This window comes from Caloenas nicobarica, chromosome 1, assembly GCF_036013445.1.
Source record: "Caloenas nicobarica isolate bCalNic1 chromosome 1, bCalNic1.hap1, whole genome shotgun sequence".
In the NCBI taxonomy this organism is placed as follows: Eukaryota; Metazoa; Chordata; class Aves; order Columbiformes; family Columbidae; genus Caloenas; species Caloenas nicobarica.
Genome location: NC_088245.1, coordinates 137,923,272 through 137,929,271, shown reverse-complemented (window position 1 = coordinate 137,929,271; position 6,000 = coordinate 137,923,272). Strand labels below are relative to the sequence as shown.

Sequence of the window (6,000 nt, the reverse complement as noted above, 5' to 3'; positions counted from 1 at the left end):
ACATCAACTGGAAATACAAGCAGAATGCACCACTAAAGTAAATTACACCTAATATCTGAAGGAACGAGAAAAGTAAAGGTAACAAGGAATTTTTAGTATGAATCAGGTCAAAATGGTTTTAAGTGAAAAATAAAGGTCCCAGCATAAAGAGTTTAGCACAATCCTGCAATGTTTAAAGGGCCAGTAAAGCAGTAGTTACAGACAACTGCTTTTTCCTCCAGCTGCAGTATCTGTAGCAATCCTACAGTAATGTTTCAAAATTCCCGTATATCTTGAAAAGGTTGTGAAAAAAATAGACAGAGGTGAAATAAGAGCAACAAAAAATGAATACTGGAGAACAGTTGTTACAGTGAAAGTCTTAAGAGATATCAAATCTATTTTAGCTGACTTGAACAAATATGTAGCAGTGATTATAGAAAACTACCATCTCTAAGTGCCAGCAGAAAACAACGGCTCAAAGCTGAAGCAAGTCAAATTTACACCAGGTAAAAGGCACAATTTTTGACAGTTTGTTTCAGGGATTAATCACTCTTGTTATGAAGATAAATAGTAGATTAAATAAAAAATAAATCCTTTCCTGCTTCAAGGAAAAAATACAACTGATTAATGGCGCAAAATATAAAAACTTTAAAAGAGTTTAAACTACATGGTTCAATGGCACAGTCTGATTTGAAACACTATCACTCTCCACGAAAGGCGTGAAGTAATTAGTCATATCTGTAAGGAAAAATATTTTGAATAACATCAAGGCGATCCCTGCCTTCCCACAAAGCGAGCGGGTTGCCATTTAACCTTCCTTAGAAACTCATGGGGAAATTTTCATCCAAGTGAAGACGACGATGACAAAACTCCCATCAAATTTAACGGCACTGAGATTTTTAGACCCAGTTCCGATGGTGCTAGAGCTGAGCAAACATCCCCACCAGAGCAAGTCTTGGGGCCCTGCTGCACCATGCTGGCCGGGCTGGGGCTGAGAGCGATGGCCACTGCGGCCAGCCTGACCCTGCCTCCCTCACAGCACTGGACTGGTGGCAGGGCTTCAGCCTGAGGGACAGCCACCCAGGCTGAGGGACAGCCACCCAGCCTGGGCCAGTGCTGCTGGGGACACAGCCCCAGCTGCTGCCCAGGGCTGTCCTCACACCCTGGCAGCCCTGTGCTGTGAGGAGACGTGCCATGACTGTGCTCCCTGGGAGCTGTTTCAAAGGCAGGGGGAGCATCTCCTAACTCTGTCCCGGGACAGCTGCCTGGTACCATCAGCCAGAGGTTGGTGAGGGTGACTTGGTGACCGAAACTTTGGGGAACAGTCTCAGGGCTTACCTGTGGCTTGTGAAGCGGCAAACACGGTCCTGCTGTGAAATGGAAAGGCAGCTGTACACCTGGAAGAGACACAGCACGTCAGAACAAGGACACAGGACTCACACGAAAAGAAAAGAGAAGAGAAGAGGAGAGGAGAGGAGAGGAGAGGAGAGGAGAGGAGAGGAGAGGAGAGGAGAGGAGAGGAGAGGAGAGGAGAGGAGAGAGAATAGAGAAGAGAGAAGAGAGAAGAGAGAAGAGAGAAGAGAGAAGAGAGAAGAGAGGAGAAGACAATCATTTTGGTTGGAAGAGACCTTCAGGATCATTGAATCCAACCATAACCTAACTCTGGCACTAAACCATGTCACAGAATCACAGAATCACAGAATGTTAGGGATTGGAAGGGACCTCGAAAGATCATCTAGTCCAATCCCCCTGCCAGAGCAGGAACACCTAGGTGAGGTTACACAGGAAGGTGTCCAGGCGGGTTTTGAATGTCTCCAGAGAAGGAGAATCCACAACCCCCCTGGGCAGCCTGTTCCAGTGTTCCGTCACCCTCACTGAGAAGAAGTTTCTTCTCACATTTAAGTGGAACCTCTTGTGTTCCAGCTTGAACCCATTACCCCTTGTCTTACTGTTGGTTGTCACCGAGAAGAGCCTGGCTCCATCCTCGTGACACCCACCCTTTATATATTTATAAACATTGATGAGGTCACCCCTCAGTCTCCTCTTCTCCAAGCTAAAGAGACCCAGCTCCCTCAGCCTTTCCTCATAAGGGAGATGCTCCACTCCCTTAATCATCTTTGTGGCAAAGATGTCCCTAAGAACCTCGTCTATGCGTCTTTTAAATAGGGATCCTATATCCGTCTCTAGGGATGGTGACTCCACCGCTTCCCTGGGCAGCCTGTTCCAATGCCCAACAACCCTTTCTGTGAAGAATTTTTTCCTAATATCCAAACTGAACCTCCCCTAGCACAACTTGAGGCCCTTTCCTCTTGTCCTATCACTTGCAACTCAGGAGAAGAGACCAACACCCTCCTTGCTACAACCTCTTTTCAGGTAGTTGTAGACAGCAATAAACTAGCTGACTCTTGGACTTTCACTTGGTTATTTTAAAATTGACCACGTTTCAAAGAAAGATGTAATGTTATATCCCATCATTACAAAATATACAGACAAAAAAGAGAAGCCTTTTTTTTCCCCAAGGCTTGATGATCTTCAACGGGTTATCAAATTTATGGGGATTGTCATATACCAGCAGCCTAAGACAAAGTAAGTACCAGAAGGCAGAGTGCCTGACCCCTGGCTGGAGCCCGTCCAAAGAGTGGACCAGCACAGGGTTGGCCCTCAGACCCTGTTTTTGCAAGGGCTGCAGTGGACACAGGAAAGGATCAGGCCATAAAGAAAGCAAATTGTTTTAGTCTCCCGCCACCTTTTCTCTTGCAGGCCCCACAGCCTTTCGTCACGTTACAAACTGAGGGCACTCTCTTGCTGGTTGCACATTCAATTGTGTGCTGAGCTACGTATGCAAATAAAGTAATGGTTTTATTACTTTTATCACTTTCAAAAATGGGCAACAAACTCCATTTTTTAGACTAAACTTCAGCACCTAAAATTTCTTTTTTCTCTTTGTGCCTTGTGAGTAGATGTCTAGCTTGAATTTGTGCACAAAACCTATAATGTTTCTCACTTGTACTAACATCTTCACACCAAACACGAAGTTGCGCTTAGTATAATTTGTTAGGAAATGTATTAATCTATAATCACATTTCTAGTACAATAAATGTAATACCGAGGGGAAATATATGTAGCAGAAGCACTATTCTAGCAAAAGATGTTTAATTTGTGCAGTAAGAAATCCTCTGAACTGTTTTTTATCAACAAATCACATACAGTTCCTTCCTTGCATTAGCACGGAGTTTTTCAACAAGTGGGCTAAGTTAGTAAACTGTTGTTACATTCAACAGATGCACAGGAGTTTTAAACGAGGACCTCTTTAGATTCTGAGAGCTCAATTAGTATTAATTACAAGTTTAAAGAAGCACCGCAACATATTCACATTGATAGTATAGGCATATCTGCGGCATAATTACTACCACTTCAATAAGTGCAGTCATGCGTACACATCCCCTTCTAGGATCAAAGTGGTGACATACCAAGTCCAGGTTCCTGCCATCAGAGACAACCGTGTTTCACATTCCCTTTCATAAATGTATCATTTTCCACCTTGCAAACAGTTAGGCATGTGTGTAAAAACAAAACCTGACCACCTTATTGGGAGGCTTCTCCAGAACACTGCTGCTTTGATGGCTAGAAGTCTGCTAACTTTCAGTCTGATTTTCTGCCAGTTATTTCTGTCCCAGCTCTCTTCTTCAGATTAAATGACTGCTCTCCTTCACTTGCAATTCTCCTTTCCCTGCAGCTATCTTTTCTCTTGATCTTTATTTTATTGAAGAGAAATAAAGCTTTCAGTATCCTGACAATAATGTCTCCTTTCCCACTATTAGTTTTACTAGCCTTTCTCCGTTTCTTGAAACTGAGTTCATGCTTCCCATACCTGGGTGCTCTGAATGCTTGGCAGTATTCCTGGGGAGGTTGTTGCAGTGCCTCACATGGAAGCATTAATAATTTTATGTCACTAACTGAAAAGTCTAACTCGGTACATTTTGAAATGGCATAAACTTGGTATATGGACATATCACATTGGTGTCTCAGTCATTTTGGGTGAAACTCTTGTTACCTAGTTTTAAGCAGCACCTCTCAGCTAGTCACCACATGCCCCTTTTATAATTAGATACTGTACAGCATGATTCAACTGATCTATTTTTAGAGATTGAGTGGATGAAATCTGTTGTGCCCTAGAAATACTCTTCACTGACCATGTCTAAACAAATATCTCAGTTTGAGAGATCTATACTGGAGCAACTGAACAGCTTATTTTGTCATTTATTAAAACAATCAGCTCCTTCTTTTTTAAAAATCGCAAGATATCAATAACTAAAAGCAGCAGAATTTCTCCTCAAAAATCATGTGCTTGTGTAATGATTTGACAGGACTGCAGTTTGACAATTGATATTCTAGACTAGAATATGAGAAAGAGCAACAGGTATTTTAGGAAATCAGATTCTCATAACATTCAGAAGTGAAAACAAGATGCTGAATTTTGTTCAATCATAAATAAAAGGATGTAGACTTGAGGAAGCGGTCAGGATGCTTTTTGGCAAACCACATCTATCAAAGCTCAACGGTATCGTCCAAGAAAGAAGCTTGAAAGATTCAAATTGTAAAAGATAAACATTAAAATCAAACAAACAAGCACAAATATTTTCTTCTCCAATGGAATAACAACAGAATTTTGCTTCAGAAAGAACAAATTAAAATCAGAAGGAAGATGACACACTCCCTCACCTCCGTAGACAAATCAATGTAGTTACCATACTCGCTGGTCTCACAGCGGGTTAACATTTAAAAAATTACAGCTGCTGAATCTTAAGAATTTACCTTACATCCTCCAAATATGAGCTATACAATGGAAAAAGTGTCATCACTATACCAGTGGGTTTTTTTGCTTTGTGAGGGTAGTGCTAGTACAAATAAATAGGTTTATCCCAGAGGTTTTGCAGAGAGTAATGGGCTGGACTGAATATCTTGGGAGTTTTGGTTTTGACCAATACATACCTATGAAGGTTTTCTTCACATCTCACCAATGCTGTTTACACACAAGCATTTGAACAATTTTTCATGTGACACAAATGTTTGGACAAAATTCCTTATGACAGGGGATAATGTGGGAAAGTTTTCATCGAAACCACTGTCAATCCCAAGTTAAATGCAAATTACATAATATTTGGAAGATTACTTAACACACAAACATGAGCAATTAAAAACTGAGTTATTTACCATAGCAGAAGGCATGATGAATACTTTTCTTCCTACATAGTACTCAGAAACCAAAACTCAGGACACCTCTCAGAAATGCAAACACCTAACAACTTCATTCCCTGAATCACAATACCAAAAGGATTAACTTCCAGATATTTCAGGCTCAAGGACAAATTCATGGACAGGAGATCCATAAACAGATATTGAAGGGTACAGGTAGGGATGTCGCCTCTAACATCACAGCTCCAAGAACTATGGATGCCAAGGGAGTACAAGGGAAACGGACCACAAAAAGCAGAGAGGCCCACGTGCTCTCCCTAAATCCCATGCCCTGTTGCCACTGTCATAGAATAAACACCAGGACAGATGGACCGTTAGTCTGGCCCAGAAGAACATTTCTTGAATTATCTTGTGCCATGAGTAAAAACCAGATAGATCACTTTGAGGAAACTCAAATAAAAGTGGGAAAAAGATATTTGTTTAAAATTGTTGAACACTGCAGCCTAAAAGTGAGATCACCTACTCAGAACTAAAGAGTGAAGAAATACCATTAGGGTTCTCACACAACACACATTCAGACCCAAAATCCCAGTCACAGCAGGACCAAAGGTATGTCATTTCACAGAAATATGAAAGATTTTTCCAGGATGTAATTTCAGATATTTTTTTAATGTCAAGCTATCAGCCATCATGCTCCTCAAAAACCAAAAATCATCCGATTTTCCATTCTCTACAAATATTCTATTTTCTTGGGCCAGAGCTCTCACAAATATGTCCTTGGCAGTGGCTTTTGTAAAGCATATATGCTGACCTTTTCAAAGTTTC

At 41.3% G+C, this 6,000-nt stretch overlaps 1 long non-coding RNA gene across 1 annotated transcript in view; it reads right to left on the bottom strand.

Annotated features, from left to right (window-relative positions):
* Positions 1–1,345: 1,345 nt before the first annotated feature.
* Positions 1,346–6,000, bottom strand: part of LOC135998471 (uncharacterized) — a 100,654-nt gene continuing 95,999 nt past the window's right edge. Inside the window, exon 3 of the long non-coding RNA XR_010607536.1 lies at positions 1,346–1,376. This is a non-coding gene — a long non-coding RNA (uncharacterized LOC135998471). The remainder of the gene's footprint in view (positions 1,377–6,000) is intronic.